Source organism: Ambystoma mexicanum, chromosome 12 (genome assembly GCF_040938575.1).
Source record: "Ambystoma mexicanum isolate Mex_15411 chromosome 12, UKY_AmexF1_1, whole genome shotgun sequence".
In the NCBI taxonomy this organism is placed as follows: Eukaryota; Metazoa; Chordata; class Amphibia; order Caudata; family Ambystomatidae; genus Ambystoma; species Ambystoma mexicanum.
Genome location: NC_090936.1, coordinates 11,679,719 through 11,697,619, shown reverse-complemented (window position 1 = coordinate 11,697,619; position 17,901 = coordinate 11,679,719). Strand labels below are relative to the sequence as shown.

Genomic DNA, 17,901 nt, shown 5'->3' with positions numbered 1-17,901 from the left:
AGGGGGAGCCCTTTACCATGAGGCTAGGGATGTGCGGTCAGTACCCAGTAGTCCCCCTAGGGGTGGTTTAATGCGGGAGGACCTCTGGGGAAAAGGATGATCACCTGGGGTACAACCCATTGCGCGTTGTCACTCCCCAAAATTCCCTAGCCCTCCCCTCTGTTTAAAGCCCTGTTATTGATAGTAAACCTATGTAGTGTTGTAACACATGGGATCAAGCTAAAGAGAAAAGTACTAGCACGAAGAAGCGGACAGGAGACATGAAGATTACTGACCGTGCTAGTAGGACCCGAGGAGGCGTAAAGATTATAACACTGAACCAGAAGAATCAGTGCAGTGTTCCATAGGACGAGCCCAAAAAGAGGAAGAAAAAAAGCAAAGAAACACTCAACAGGAAGTCAAGCCAGTCAAGCTGGGCAGTCCAGGCCCAGACCAACAGCAGATGCGGAAGCTGTCGAATTTGGCAAAGCTAGAAGACTGAGGATGCTAGCGTACAGCTGTGGGAGTCCTAGTGGGTTCCAACAGAAGCTGGTACACCAAGAAGATACAAGGAGAAGGGCAAGGGAGGACCACTGAGCCGCTGCAGAGCCAAAGGTTAAAACCCAGACACCAGGGAGCCCAAGAACGACCAACACCCATACCAGGAAGAACCGTAAGAGTGCCCAAATCCGTCCAGACGAACAGGAAAACACGGGCAGGCCGGTAGGGACAAGGGCGTTATCGGGACATACCAGAGGAGATCTATAATTTATCCTGGGATCAAGGAGAGGATCCTCATTGCCGTGGTAGTCTTAAGACCACGTACTACAGTATAGTTTGCATCGAGGAGAGTATCCTCATCACAGTAACAATCACAAGACCATTGACCCAAATAAAGAGTGTTTGTGCATCCGAGAAGAGCTTCCTCATCACAGTGGCAGAAACAAGACCACAGACTCAAGTAAACAGTGTTGGTTCATCCAAGCAGTGCTTCCTCACCGCAGACTAACACCCAGGACATCAAAGATGACATCATTGATGACACCACTGATGATATCACATATGCCACCAATTGTACTTGAAAGTTTATGCAAAGGGTTCTGTTTAGGGTGTTGCTGGCAACATATGAAGGGTGATTATGAGACATCTCATGAACTACTCCATGTATCACAACATGTACTTATTGCAACCTAAACGTTCAATTAAAGTAATGCAGTTAATACAGCAATATAATAATACATACATATAAACTATGGCTGCATTATGCACCATTGAAGTAGAATATTTTTAATCTGGGAATATTGGCCAGAACGAACACCTCTGTTCGTACAAAAATAAATCCATAGGAAGAGCATCAATGCATACACATTTGAGGCACAGACAGGAGAACTCTAGTAAGAATTTGTAATGAATCCTGTGGAGTCATCACTGATTCCCCAGCAAGGATCTCCTCCCATGTGGCCAAGAGACGGCGCCTCTACCTGATCCTGCCTCTGGGGGGTGGTACTATAGAGGAGGGTCACAAGGGACGAGACGGCTGCCGGGGGAATGTGGTGACCCCATCAGGAGAGATGCATTTCTCCTCTTCTAGAGAAGAGGACCTCATCATTCCTAAGTCCTTGATGGTTTGTTGTCACTCTACAAATCCCCCCTTAAAAAACCCAGAAACCCCTGCCTAGGCAAATCCTGCTCAAAGTAGCCTCACTAACACACAAATGCCTTAACAACACTGCCCCCCGCTTCTTAGTCGATAGAATAAGCAAACTCACCTCTAACAGACCTACCAGAACCTCCAACGCAAACCTGCTCACAGTTCTCAGGTTCAAACGCTCCAAAATGGGTGGCAACAGCTTCCAGGTGAAAGCAGCCCAACACTGGAATTCCTTACCACCCTCTCTAAGGACACCCCAAGCTTACACACATTTTAGACGCAACTATATACATTGGATAAAGAACAATGACCACTAATACCATCCAGCCCATTGCACCACTGTATACTATGTAAATATGTTTATTTGTACATTTGTAAACTTTCTTTGCCTTCCATTGTAATCATTGTAATGCATTGCAACCTGTAACCAAGCTGCGAATAACCTTGTTGCTCCTGCGCCCCTATACCCTCGGGTCTGGTGCGCAATGCAAATGAATAAACTAAACTAAACAATTCATACCTCATACACACATAACACACACTTAACATCTTCTGTTTTTAATGTTTTTTCAAAGTAAGGGTCCTAAACAATATCACTTTAGAATTCCTAGAAATTGTTTGGGCTCCAACTCCCATAAAGTCTCTTGTACAAAGACTAGGAAGGAGGAGTAAAGAAGTTGAACATGTGGACTAATTGTTTTGATGAAGCATGAGGGTGTAGTACATTTAAAAATGGTATCTGCTCTTGAGATACAGGCAGAGCCAGAGAAGAAAGCAGCATGGGAAAGGACCAGAGAAGGCACACACTTCCAGACAGCTGCTCGCAGCTACAAGTGTTACACACCGGTGTGGTGTGAGGCCAGGAGAGATGCAGCCGGCACCGTTGGAGGACCGTTGGAGTACCGGGAGCAGCATCACAGCTACCAGAGACACGGTCATGCCGAGAAGCAGCAGTCTACAGTCTCAGTCACAGAGAGAAACCGGCAGGTGAGCGTGGAGCTGCTGGGAGCGCTGGAGGAAGGACTGCAGTGTGAGGGAGGCCGTCCCATCGCAGCAACGAGCCATGCGTATGAAATGCTGCAAAACACTAGTGAGTCTGCCCAGAGCCATTGGGGACAGCTGGGCGTACTGAATGGCATGTAACCATATAAGAATATTTGAATACCGACCAAATAAAGTACAAAGACAGAACTTGCACAATTCCACATGTATGAGATGTCAATGTGGGGAAAGTTGGGACAAATAGTACCTCAAGCCAATGAATTATCAACACAGTGAAGTGATACAACTGTGTGATACTAAAGGACAGTGAAACCGAAAATAAGTCTTGGCGAAAGAAACACGTCAGGCAGTGAACATTGGGGGGAAGGTACCTGTCTGAAAAGTATACCAGGGGATCTGCAAGACCCCAGAAAGGGATTCCTGGCATGGGAGTATACCAGGCAATCCACTCAAAGTATCTCAAATGTATAATACAACATGAGAAGACACCAGGCAGGACAGTTTAGCTGGGGAATTGAAGAACCTACTAAAGGATATCCTGGCAGGAGAGTATACCAGGAGAGCTACTAAACGCGCAGAAAGAAACATACTTACTTTGCAAAACACATGGTTGAAAAGTATACCAGAGACTCTAGCATAACACATGAACATGATCTTGGTGGATAGATATACCAGTCAATTGAAATTATGAAATTGAACAAAGACCTTTTCATGTTGGTACTAAAATACCTGGCAGAGGGGTATACCAGGAGACCTGAATAGCGCGCAGGAGTATTCCTGATGGAAACAAACATCTGATCTCTGCCAAGATACAAAAGACATTAAAAAGAACCTTATATTGAGCATCTCATCTGAATAAGATTGTTTATGTGAACTCAGTGCAAAGAAAACTAGGAAGAGCTAAATGGTATGGGATATAGTGTTTGGACATGAATCCGGTATAAAGAACCACTCTTGCCATCGTATCTAAACATCCAGGGGAAGGAATCAACCCTCTGGATCTAAGGATTTCTCCTTGGAAAAGACTGTTTATGTTGGATTATTTGCTTTAATTATGAACACTCTTGGCTAAACAAAAGTCAGAGACATGTCCTTGAACCCTTAGATCATTTCTATTGCCAGGGTCGGAGTAGTATGTGTTGGACACAAGGACAGTTTGAAGTTTAATTACTTCAAACAGACTGATCTTTAGTTTTAGTTTCCTAGGCAGGGAAGCTCTCTTTAGGATAGGGACAAAGAGGCCCTTATTGGCCCTTTTCATTGTAATACAGATGTCTGATAATGAAAACATGACAACTTTGTATCTGACTCTTATATCTGATCCCTCAGAAAGGAAACAAATACCGTGACCAGAAAATGTCACTAACATTAGAGTTCATCATCATGTACAAAACATGAATTGTCTGTCGGGGGCATGCTTATTGTCCCATGTATGTGCACCATGAATTCAGGCCAGACCCAAAGGAAAGTACATTAAGAACATAACACAAGGTTAAGGTATACATATGCAGCACCTTTAGAGTATGTGCATCATGCTTTTAATGCAGTAGAGCACATCACATATTCTGCTTAAAATCATACTGCCACCAAACAAAAATAACCATTTTGGAGATGTGATGTCATCAGTGATATCATCAATGCTGTAATTTGTGATGCCATTTTCAATGTCTTGTGTGTTAGTCATAGCAGTGCATGGCGGTGGTGCACGTTATGTTTGCATAACTCACCATGACTGGTGAATTTCTGGGGGTTTTCATTTTACTTGTAACCATAATGTCCCTTTTAAAAAGCTTTTTAACTGCATTGCATAGGTTTTTACCAGTGCACCCTAAGTTTGTTAAAGTTCTGTGTATATATTTACAACAGTTACACCTAAAAATCACTCTCCCCTCCACTATAGCAGCTCTACCGTCAGCAAACAGTAGACATGTCCTCTGACCTGCCTGACAACAGGTAGCATCAATTCTTACCCAAATGCACAACACAATATTTTGTGCCCGTCTAATGACAAAAACATATAGATCAGGGGTCTCCAACCTTTATGTTGGCGTGAGCTACTTTCAGTTGGGGGCCAACAGCGAGAGCTACTTGCGGGCGATATCGGCGGTCGGGGTTGTTCATAAACATTGGAACTTTTTTTTTTTAGCTGTAATTTTCCCTTCATAAATATAGGGAATAACATATCCCTTCATGTTTATGTTAAGTTCAAAAATCTCTTTATTGCATTCTTTTTTATTAGAAGTTCTCATAAAAAGACTTTCACAATGAAGGAAAATGAGACATTCATTGTGAAGGTTGACACTGCATGCCATCCACCAGTGCTCTGTAGTCGGGGGTATAACTTGATACAGCAACTTGGATGGAGTCACTAAGATGCTCATCGGTCAGGCGGGTTCGAAATTTCGATTTGATGAAGTTCATATCTGAAAATGCAGATTCACAGAAATAGGTGGAACCAAACAGAGAAGTCACTTTTAATGCTGCTGTGCAAATGTTACTGTGCTCCTTGTGATCAACAAGGCTCCAGAAATTGGTGTGAGATTGTCTGCTTTTCAACAGAATGTCCCCTTGCAGGCTGACAATCTCCATTTCCATAGCACAACTGTTCAGGTTAAACAGCTCACCCATTTGTTCTGTAAGTTCACAAACATTGACTTCTATGAAGGGGTTTGCGATGAACATCACACACGGTTCAATCCTTTCGAAATCCCTGAACCGGTCACTGAACTCTTCCTTAAGCCTGCTCAGGAGACTGCTGTATTTGTCTATGTTCAGGAGTTCAGGACTAGCTGTATGCTCTGTCAGCATTTGCATTACAGAAGGGAAATGATGCATTTTCCTTTTCACCACTTGTTCAGTGAAAAGGTTTGACTTAAATGTCTTTACTGAGCTTATCATGTCAGCAATGGTTTTACCCTTTCCTTGTAGTTCACAGTTCAGGGTATTTAATCTCTCAGTAACATCTGCCAGAAATGCCAAATCAAGTAGCCAAGAAATGCTGCATAATTGGCTGATCTCTTCATTTCTTGACCTCATGAAATCTTTGATTTCTGGCAAAAGTGAAAGAAAGCGACGTAGTATTTTCCCCCTGCTAAGCCATCGGATTTCCGTGTGTAGCAACAGATTACTATGTGCGGCAGATAGTTCTTCCAGGAATATTTTGAACATTCTGTGCTGTTTGGCCTTTGCACAAATTGAATTAATAATTCGCACAACAGGTGCCATTACGTGATCAAACCCCATCACTTTGGCACAAATTGCCTGGTGGTGGATGATGCAGTGGTAGTGCAGTAATGGAGGAAAATCAGGGTCTGCTTTACAGCACGCAACAAAGCCAGAATGACGCCCGGTCATTGCTGGTGCACCATCGGTTGTTATTGCCACCAACTTGTTCAATGGAATTTTTGTTTTGACAAAATAATTCTTCACCTCATTGTAGATATCAACACCGCTGGTTGTGGATTTCAGAGGCAACAAGGTCAAGAATTCCTCTTTGTTGGTGAAGTCTTCAAACACCATTCGAGCAAACAGTGCTAGCTGGGCAGTATCACTTGCATCAACCGATTCATCACACTGAATGGAGAAAAAACTGCATATGCTCAAATCTTTTTCTAATTGCCCCATCACATTGGCAGATAGTGCAGATACCCTCCTTGCCATTGTGTTTGCACCTAACTGCACATCTGAAATGTCAGACATAATGTCAGGGCAGTTTTTAAAATCTTTTAAAACTGACTCAGCCACGAGAGCCACGAGAGCCATCGCACCTTTCACAACTGCACCATCTGTAAAAGTGCATTTGTGTTTTGCCAAATAATGTGCAACTTTGAAGGATGCCTATGTTGCAGCATTTGCTTTCTTTGCAGGTTGGGTGAAAAATGCTTGTTGCCACACTATTGTTTTCCAAATCTGCATCTAACACTTTCATAGGAAAAAAAATAATTTCTGAACTCAAAAATGCTGCTTAAACTTGCATTCACGGTTTCTTTTTTTGTCAGACTACCACACAAATACCACGTCATTTTTGTGCCCCTTCCTTGGGGTTTTATCACAGGTTACATTTATAAAGATGGTATACGCGTGACAAACTGCTTAATCACATAAATGCTTCTGTTGTGCTGACAGCAGTTATTAGGAAATTAAACTGTGGGTTCATGGTGCCAACTTTTGATTTTCACTACAGGGGCAGAATACCCTACCCTCCCTCTCCCCTGAATATAAGCAAGCGACCAGCCCAACCCATGCCTTGGTCAAACATTTTATAGGAATTGCAAAAGTCATACGATAACAAGCAGTTTTTTTTATATTTAACATCTCGGCAACAGTCTCTCAACCTGCTGAGCTACCCTGGTAACCTTCTACTGTAGAGTTTGTCTATTGATCCCTTAATCTCCAGAGTTCCCTATAGGCCAGTCCACCCATGGCCCTGCCTTCGAAAAATAGCTGAAAAGAGTGCCAGGGGTGGACTGGGAACTAATAGAGGCCCTGGAAATACTTACTTGGGACCAAAAGAGGCCCTGGAAATTATTTTCAAAGTGGCGCCACATGACACATTTTCAGCAAGCACAATGCTTTTCTTATGCGAAAATTAGGAAATGCCACACAAAAGAGGCCCAGGGTGCAGAGGCCCACCGGTAAATCTCCAGAGTTCCCTATAGGCCAGTCCACTCATGGCCCTGCCTTCGAAAAATAGCTGAAAAGAGTGCCAGGGGTGGACTGAGAACTAAAAGAGGCCCTGGAAATACTTACTTGGGACCAAAATAGGCCCTGGAAATTATTTTCAAAGTGGCGCCACATGACACATTTTTAGCAAGCCCAACGCTTTTCCTATACGAAAATTAGGAAATGCCACACAAAAGAGGACCAGGGTGCAGAGGCCCACCGGGAAATCTCCAGAGTTTCCTATAGGCCAGTCCACCCCTGTACTCAAAATGAGCCCAGGGTCGAAACGGAGGCATGCAGCTATCATGCTGCATGTCCCCGCTCGCCCTGGGCTGACTGCCAGTTGTGCGAGGTACTATTAGAAACGGCAGGGCTCTGGTGAGGAAGTCCCGAGGGGGCTTGCTCGCCAGAGCCCTGCCATCTAACAATAACTTACATGACTAGAAAGGAGCACAGGGCGAGCGGAGACATGCAGCTAGCATGATGAAAGTCTCCATTTCGCCCTGGGCTCTGTGTCAGTCATATGAGTTGCGTTTAGAAACGCAGGGTTCTGGTGAGTTAGTCCCGAGGGGGGCTTGCTCGCCAGAGCCCTGCCTTCTAAAAATAACTTACATGACTGGAAAGGAGCCCAGGGCGAGCGGAGACAGTAATCAAAATAGCTGAATACTCTGTTTCACCCGGGGCTCCTTTCTGCCAAGCTGCCCACCCCTCCTCCGACAGCACAAACATGTGCACACATGAGAGGAGGGGCCGCAGTTCGGCGTGCACAGACACAAAGTAAATAAAATAAAAACATCTCAATTCACCTCCCCCGACCCACCCGACCTCACCTCACCTCAAAATCCACTTCAGGCAGCCTTGTTACCCCAGTCCACACTTCAAAACGCCAGGAGAGCTCCAAAATAGAAAAAAAAAAAAATACCTGCGCCACGGTGCTTTTAAAAGAGAAAGCCCGGACTTTCTCACACAGCACAAAGGAACTTACTCTGGCCAATCACAGGACGCATTGCATATGCTTTACAGATTTGCAGGCCTGTGATTGGTCAGAGCACTTCCTTGAATCTTTTTTTTTTTCTTTCTGAAAGTCGAACGCGAGCTACTTCAGAGGCTCTGGCGAGCTACTGGTAGCTCGTGATCGACTGTTTGGAGACCCCTGATATAGATAAACCAACATTACCAATACTTAGTACACCCCAAATAAACATCTATATACAATTAAACCTTTACAAATGTACAATGTGATGTGTGATTCAGCACACGATATTAGAGTATACCAAACACAAAGCATAACTGTGCACCTCATATCATCGGTTCACTGCAACTCTACCACTCACAGTGCAAAATAATCTCTCACAAAATGGTAAGTACACCTTATTTTAGTTTCCATTGTAAACATTTGTTAAACAAACATTATTCATAAACAAATATGAACATTCTATATTTTGAGAGAAATGGCATGCAACCTCGAAGGGCTGGAGCAGTACGTCCCCAAAGATGAAACTAGTGATGACCAAATCACTAACGTTGAACAATATATGTGAGAAACACAAACAAATAATGTAACTCATACATTACTTATTTACATATTAATTTATAGTTTTTATACTACATAATGTAGAAGATGAAGAAGCTGTACTACTACAAAGAGAACCCCAATTACCAAATGTACCAAATCAAATCACCAACTTGTCTTTACAAATAGGAGAACTTAGTAATCAATTTAAAGAACATATGATTAAAATCATGTAATTAGAAATATTGCTTTTCACTGCCCTATATGTACATGTTCCCTTTTCCCCAGCAATCACCTGTATAAATTACAGACATTTTGATGAAACTTCTCTCCCTGCTTCGCCTGATCATGATTAACACCCCCAAACACCCCTATGTATGTTTCAACTGTAATACCCCATCCCTTTCTTAAATTAATGTATTGTAAAAATAAATGTTTAATCCGTGGACACCGCACTTGTTCATGTCAGCATGCACCTGTCACTGAGACATCACGTTCATGGGCGTCCTGCCTAGCATGGATATGTCCGTTTCCATCTGATGCACTTTTAATTAGTCTGCACATGTCATTGCCCCCTTCACGTATTCCACTGCATGCAGCACCGTGGTCCACGCATGTCACACCTTCACTCTGGATGGTCGTGAACGTTATCATGTGACCACGCCCATGCAGCATAATGATGTGTCCGCAAACGGTGTCCGTGTATAGTAGATATACTTAAACCATATTTTTGGGCAATCTAGGAAGTTTAGAAGTTAAACATCACCATTCCCCACCTGCTAGAAACATTCTTACTACTTCTATAAACTTTTTACACAGTTTTTTATCTCAGACATTCACAGATGTTTGTTGGCATTGCGGACGCTCATGAACATCACTGCACCTGTGTGGCATGATGACATGTCCGTGACCACAGTCTGCACTCCGTGGACATTTTGAAACTGCATTTTCAGCCAATCTAGGAAGTTTGAAATTGAATGTTTACACTTCCACACCACCTACTGCCATTGTTAGTTGATTTCTCAACTTTTCACAACTTTCCAAGTCCTATTTTAAACTCCAGAGTCCACAGAGAGGAGAAACTTATGCAGACGGTTCTTCTGAAGGGAAACAGTTATTACTTTTATTAATTCTCAATCTGGCAGAGATCCGGAGAGGACCTTCTTTTGGAGAGCTGCAGCAAACACTTGCAAAATGGCTTATGTCATGGCCATGGCCATCCCTCCTCCCAGGAGCCGCCACCAGCACCACCACCTGGAGCGCCTGGTCAGGGGAACAGGCACACTGGAGCAGAGGAGGAGGGAAGAGGAAGATGAAGATGAGGTAGAGGATGCACTTACCAGAAGTACCTGCAAGGAATTATGGGTGTGGCTGTTTTTACCACCATGGGAGGGGTTCAAAAGTCTGCTGCTGCCTGCATGAAAGCCACATGCAGTCACACACAAAATGGGCAGTACTCTGTTGGTACTACCGCCATGCGCTGCCACACCTGCACATTCCACCCGGGTGCTCTGAAAAGGCTGTTCCTTTCTCAGGTAGTAGGCTCATCTTCCTCATCTGTTTCTGCTGCCGCACAATCTACTGTTGTGGGGCACATGATTCCTCCTATTGCCTCACAGGTCATACAAGAGGATGTCGGTCCTTTCCTTTCAAGGACAACAGTTCTCGGTATGTACTGTGAAACAATCCTGTGCAGGGGGTCCAGCTTCACAGTGCCTTACAGGCTGCTGTCAAGGAGCATGAGTAGCACTGCCCCTACCTTAGACTTAAGATGAGGCCCAACATCTTCCTCTGTCCACCTGTCCCTCCCTATCAGCGGTTGGTGCACCTTCCCTCCCACCCACACCTTTCCTCCTTGCCTCTCCCTACCCCCAGGAAAAGCACATAAAAAACAAAAATATGAAAAAATAAAATAGCAGGTTCCATTGGGAACCACCTTTTACAGTTAAAAAATACAACTAAAAAAATGTAATCTCATAGACTCCATCATCTTTACATTTGTTTGTAAAGTATTTGGACTCTATAAGATGTTCCAACATTATTTTAGCATTATATTCTATGCTAATGAAAATAATCAAGATTGTGTACAGTAGAGATAAAGAAAGAGTCACAGGAATCGTTTTCTGTCCCAAATATGTTTTGCTGTCATACAAAAAACAAACATAAAGTTTAACATGCATGGGAAGTGTTTCAGCCATACTCGGGGCGTTTACACTTCCATACACATTACAACACCCAACATCCTTCATTTTCTTGCACTATTCAGTCTGTGGACAGTATAATACTCCACGGACAGCGCTGTATTAAAAAAAAAGAGGTATTTTAACTTCACTTTACTACTTTTTTCCTTAAAATAGTGGTGGCTCTTAAAAGAGCTTTTTTTTTCTTTTACAAACTTTTTCATGTTGTGTTTTTTTTCCTACTATTAACACATGCTTTTCTGCATAGTCTTATTTTTTTATTTCTTTCACAAAAACTGTTTCATAGCATTATGAACATTGGAAAGAAAAATGCCATTTGGATCTTTTCCACGTTTGCCCATGAGTGATCTGTGAAAACAAATAATCTTTGTAGATGGGAACTGTTCCATTAGCCTTCTAAATATATATTCTACAGACAACTGCAAGGATATTCCAGTAACATACTCTAAACTCTTGCCTCCACAATGTAATATAATTATATCTCAATGTTTGAAATGCACCAAGAGTAATAATGACCTCCGTATAATCCACAAACTCCATACCATGACACCTCCACTCCTTCAAATCCAAGATTTTCAGAGATGCCAAATTGCTCTGTATATTTGAAGAAAAACAAAGATGTTCCCAGTCTCACTGCGCCAAGAAATTATAATTAGTTGTTTGTGCAATGGTAACACGAGTAGACTGAAACAAGCGGTCATTGAGCTTTCCGCAACTGCGAGGCATTTTGAGAACTGTATCTGGCATAGACCTATTCCAAATGTGGAGCTCTTATTGATGCAACCTAAGCCTCTGATGAAAAGCTGTACACAGCTTGAAACACATGTCAGGCTTCTATTCACACAAACAATAAAGGCTTTTCTTTGCACAAACAACTAATTATAATTTCTTGGCGCAGTGAGACTGGGAACATCTTTGTTTTTCTTCAACTATTCCTGTGGATGTGTATTGGCAGTACACCCACACCACCCAGATACCCGCAGCCTTGATGTTTATTTTCTTAATCACTGTATAAGCCCTGTGAACTCGTGACTTTTTCTGCCATAACTTTGTTCTTGCTCTGTATATACCTTCACCCGATGAATCTCCTAACATCCAGAACGTCCTCTTGTTCATTACCATGATGTCTTTCACACAATAAATAAAACACTTCCTACCCTGCACTCCTTGACACTTTCGGTGTACTACATGTAATCTAGCTTGTAGAATAGTGTAGGTTTCTATGTAGGTAAATGTGCTGCATTTTATGGCTGGCTATTTTTAATAGCATCTGAGTTGTCTTTTTATTTCTGAAAGAGATTTGCAATCTCCACCTCTTACGTGGCACGCATGGGCGTTAAAACAGCAGGAACTTTGTATTACTTTTTTCTTATTGGTTGGTGTAAAAAAAGCCATCATCCTGGATTTGACCCGTGGTAGAACTAAAAATTAATTATCTGATTCTTTCTCTCATATTGCCCACGGTGTGTTACAGTGATGCAATGTGGTTGTGTTTACTTTCAGACCTGGCTGCAGCCTCACCTGAACTAGGTCAGGCTTCCACTTATAAATCAATTCTTGTCATTTTGCAACAGTTGCTGCACAGAGGCACATTTTCACTCCATAACAGCTACCCCTGCTCGACACAGGATTCACTGTGCAGACTAGTTTGAGTATTTACCAGAAGTCAAGTGCAATTCTCCAAGTTGCCACTCATGGTTAAGTCAGTGTTCTAAAATAAGAATGAGGCATGAGACCACCCTTGAATTGCTTTGTGATGTATTTTGCGTTTTCTCCATCATGCAGCACTTTGTGCAAAGACAGGTTCGAGCCCGTTACTCAAGGACGTCTTAGTAATCATTTCGCCCAACCCTGCCTGTGGCTGGTTGATGGTAGTCGTTGTCTAAGCCCAGGTGCAAAGCTTCTAAAGTGCTATGTGAAAGTATTCCATGAAACATAGTCCATGGTCAAAAATAAAAATCTAAAAATTCAGCAGAAAAAATATAAATATTAGTTACATTAAAAGTGATCTGATCGATAATAATGAAGAATGTACAGAGAAAGAAGGCAATCTAAAATTAGCCATAATGTTTCAATTTTAAGTTACATTCTGTTACAAATATATGTTTTTTTTTTAAAAAGGGGAAAAAGATGTTGTAAACGGACATGTTAAAATGAAGGGAGCTCCCTCACCCGTGTCCAGGAATGCGGCGTCCTAGCTCGCTGTGAAACAGCGGTGCGCTACATTGAACTCTGTACCTCCACTTGTATTCTATCTTTTTTCCACGTTAACAGATCTTAATTCCCAATTTGTTTTCACTTGTTTAAGTTACACCCGGTGTGCTTCTTTTAAACTGTTCCCTTTTTTTGTCTCATGCTAAGTAAACAGTTGTCTTTTTATCCTTACACTTTGGCAAATTCCAGATTGTAAATTCTACAATTTTATTTTGTATAGTTTAACTTTTGCAATCGGTCTTTTCACTGCAGTAAGATTCTCTTTTTAATGATGGCTGTTGTTTTTTATTTTTTTATTTTATTTATTTATTTATTTTATCCTATGGGTTAGTTCCATAATAATCTTTTGAAGAAACTCTGTATGTTATTTCTTTTTCACCCTTGAGGAAGAAAATGGTTTCAGATCTCTATCTAGCTTAATAGCCTTTGCGAAAAAAGGGATAGTGGAACATTAAAAGGCACACGTCATTACATAACGCCAAGAAGTACAGTGCTGCATCCGGAGATAATTGAAAAGCCGGACGCGGTGCTGATATATTGGTGCAATATGTCACATATTACTCGTTATGCACTATCTCGCCATAGTTGCTTTTTTGCACTGATGTGAAATGCGTTTTGAATCATAAGCAAAAGAAGAGAATGTGAGGGGTTTCTGGGTGCTGGGGGCTGGGAACTCATTTAGACCTGATGCCAGCAGATGGAGTTTAAAGGCATCCATAAAATATCCATGAAGGACGTCACGGTCCAGCGCCTGCCAAAACCATTTGCTCACATCTCAGCTTTTCCGAGAGCCAGGGATAAAACTCCTTTTCAGTGACACCATAAAACACATCCATCAGGAGCCTTCTGCTGTAAAGAATCATTGAATTCTTTCTGCGGCTCAGGACTTTACCTTCAGAACCGTTTTTTTTTCTTTTAAAGCGAGATGTTACTTGCGTTTGCGAGAAAGAACAGCCATTTGTTCTAAAAAAATACTATTAAGAACGGCATCAAACAGGCATTTGCATTTGAATCAGCAGCGCTTCTTTGGAGAAACACTGAGCAGGTTCGTGTGGATAGAGAGGGGGTCTGGTTCTCAATAACTTGAAGTTAAGTTTTGCATCCACTGCTTTGGTTAGTTTCAATGCACTATTTATTTTGGAAAATCAAATTCTTTGATAGGTCAATGTTAAATTAAACAAAAGTCGCAGACAAAATGAAAATGGTAAGATTGGTGCATTTTTCTGGATCGCTTCCTCTTGCAGAAGCTTGCTCACTAATTCATAGCTCCTGTGCAATTATGCGTTTGTATGGTAAGCACCAGGGATTGGAGAACTGGTCCCAGCACCTCGGCTGTGGGGGTGTTTAGTCTCACAAACCTTCTGGACTTCCATGAATGTTCCTCTAAGGGAGCAAAACGTCAGGCTCCTGCCACCCCTACAGAGCCCAGGGGCATGTCCCTTGTTCCTACTGGCATCCTGCGGTATATTGGGGCATGAAAAGATTTTTTGTATAGTCGCGTCTCTTGTGTCAAAAATGCTTGCAGAGCTGGGGGTTGCGAAGGAAGGCCATGGGGTAGTGTACAGATCGGGGGTTGGGTTTGTGGTGGTTGGTTCCCACCCACAAAAGTGACGCATAGCATTTTGGGGGTGACCAAACCTTTGGGTCAGTAACTAAGGCAATTCTGCTGATCACTTTTGGGAGAATCCTGGCCTGTGGGGATCCGCGCACTTCCACCCTCCAGCTTGACATACTATTATGAACTGAAATATCAACTTTTTAGAGGGACCCCCCAGCTTGCATGTTGATCAGTGCTCAGGTATGACTGCTTCTCTTAGAAATACAGGCAGCAGGTCATGTCCATATTGTAACATCACTTTCAGGCGGAAGGTACTGACGCTTCGTGTATCCAGCGTCTGGTGGGGGGCATTGCTGGGCACGGCATCCAGCTACTGCGTGCAGACAAACCCAGAATAAAGTGTTATTTTCATTCACCTTCATTCTTTATAATGTTAAGCACATTTTTGAAAGTGGCTTTCCTGTGGAGATAAACTCCGTTTTTGAGTATGTGTGAATTAGAATTGTTTTTCATCTCGGTGGAAGATGAGGGTGACCTACAGGACCTATCAAAATGGCGGAGTTATCACCTCAGTCACCCTCCTACAGTAACGAAGAGGATGAATAACAATCGGCACGCAGCGACATGGAAAGAGATGAGGACTCATCGTTTATTAAATGGTGCACATGGTTAAGCATACAGTCGGGCACTGGCGTAGCATGGGGCCCCCCAGCCCCTGCAGAGCAGCAGCCCCCGCCACACTAGGTCTTTGGGAGCCCGGCCCAGTCTTCACCCATCAGCGCAAAGGCTGGGCTGGGGATCACAGTGCAGGAAGGATGAGCTCTGCCCCCAACTTAGTAGGGTCGGAGCCACACATCACATGTGACAGGTGTCACAGCATGCCACGTCTCCATGGCATGGATTAGAGCACATATTGTTGCTTTGGTACGTGTCACATGTCATGTTCAGCTCCTACCCCTTCTCCTCGTGCCGCGTCACACAGGAACCAGGAAGTTTTCCCAGCTTCCTGGTTCCAGACTCTGAACAGCACAGAAGAGAGGGAGGCCTCGAGTGATACAGCGGACCAAAGCTTCAGTGGGAAACAGGTAAAATGGCTTAAAAAACATATTTTGTAGGTGTATTTTGCATGTGGGAGGTGCGTGTCAAGTGGTATGGGTCAGTGACTGGTGGGTGAATGAGTGTGAATGTGTCAGGAGGCAGATCAGCAAACCTGCCTGGACACAGTGGAGCCTTGCGCCCCAACCAAGATGGTGCCTTTTGTGTACACTGGCGACTATACTAAGATGGCAGCTGTGACATTCCAACACAGAAAACATGACACCCTGCAGTTACGATCGGAGCGGTTCTTGCTTGGATATCAGACCACCAGACTGGTAAGCCAGTGCGTCTCAACTTGTCTCTTTGTTGCAGCAATGCTAGTTTCCTATCCTTTGTTCTGCTCTCTCTACTTCTGGACCTGCATCCTTCCTGCCCTTTCCTCCTGTTTGCTTTTTCCTCCTTCAGCAATTTGTGTTGTCTACACTTGCATGTTTACCAAACGCTTGCTGTTTCGCTCAATTACCTTGTCTTTCCTTGTGTTGCCTTTGCTTGCATTGTTTTCTGCCGTACTACTGAAGATCTGTAACTGCAGCGTCTACATCTACAGTGTTCCATCTCTGCCTCGGCTGCTGTTATCCTGCTTCTTCTAACCACCGTGCGGCGAGAGTGTGTTTTCCTTTTCGGTTTTCCCTCTCTGTGGCTCGATTCTTAGGGATAGCCCCCTTCTGCCCCTGTTACTTCGGGGTTCAAGGTGGCTTCCTGTATGGATAGACCGTACCTCTTCCCTGATCTCAGGCAACCCATGACCCAGATAATGCATGCACCTCAGACAATGTGTGTGTGTTTGAATGTGTTGGGTGATCGGACGAATTCCTGTGCGGCGAAGGTAATTTGCGTGGATGTGAGAGAAGGTGAGTGTCTGGTGGGTGAATGGGTTTGAATATGATTGGCATGTGAGTGTGTGTGAATGTTCTGGCTGAGTGGGTGCCTGTGTGGCGCTTGCAGTGTGAGTGAATGTGAGTGGAGATGTATGGCTGAGTGACTGGTGGGTGAAAGGAGATGAGTGTGTATGGGAGATAGATTATAGAGCATTTTTGGGACATCCTTATCTAACATGGCATGTTTTACTGGTATTTTCCGGGCAAAGCCAACTTTGTCTGTAAGTACATGGCTAGACTAACAATTTGGTTCAGCCAGTCTAGCCATTGCTTACTGTGTCATGACATGTATTACTGGTCATCTTTGATAACGCAAGCATTATAAGTGGTATTACATTGCTACACTGGTCTTTTGGTGTAACGACCTACCTATTTCTTACTGTAGCACGACTTTTTATTAACTAGCTACTATGATGAAGCAAACAGAATAAGTGTTCTTACACGTGTAGGCTGGCCCACATTGGAAGCAGTTTGGACATGTTTTCATATTGTAGCATGACACGTTTAATGGGCAAACCAACAGGACTATGTTCTTACAAAGGTGTGCTGGCATATATTGGCAGAGCCAGCTGTGACGAATCGCCAGGTCTCGTCACTTCTCCCCAGAGGGGAGCTCTTTCCTATAAGGCTAGGGAAGTGATCCTGCTAACAAATAGTTGCTCTAGGTGTGGTAATATCCGGGAGAACCTCATAGAGAGGGACTCCCATCCTGGGGATAGAGATGCCCACCAGGGGAAAAGCTTCCCTACCCCCTTCCCTCATGGTCATCCTTTTCTCCCACCATTGATAGTTAAACCATGTGTTATTCTGGGGACCTTGACTATGCCAAATGTAAAATATACTGGGTCAAATTCATACGAGGTGGAGGGTGGCATTTTTTAGACTCACACATCCTGTTTAAAGCCGTTGCATACACAGTGTTGCCATTTTGTAAGTGGGCGTTAGTTCGTTACTAGCACACCGGATCCACATTTCAGTTACATTAGTAGTACAAAGAACTTTAATATGGTCAGGTGGAATTAGAGGCTTAACCAGTGCCTCTGCTTTGGGTGTCAGTGCCATTCTGTTGTGCACGATAATCGCTAGACCCCTAATCTTGGGATGAGTTGTTACGTCGGCTCCAAATATAGAAGGGTCTGGTGAGC

General features: G+C 43.3%; 1 protein-coding gene across 7 annotated transcripts in view; it reads left to right on the top strand.

Annotated features, from left to right (window-relative positions):
* Nucleotides 1-17,901, top strand: part of PCLO (piccolo presynaptic cytomatrix protein) — an 854,190-nt gene that overhangs the window by 680,994 nt on the left and 155,295 nt on the right. The gene's annotated exons all lie outside the window — the stretch shown is intronic.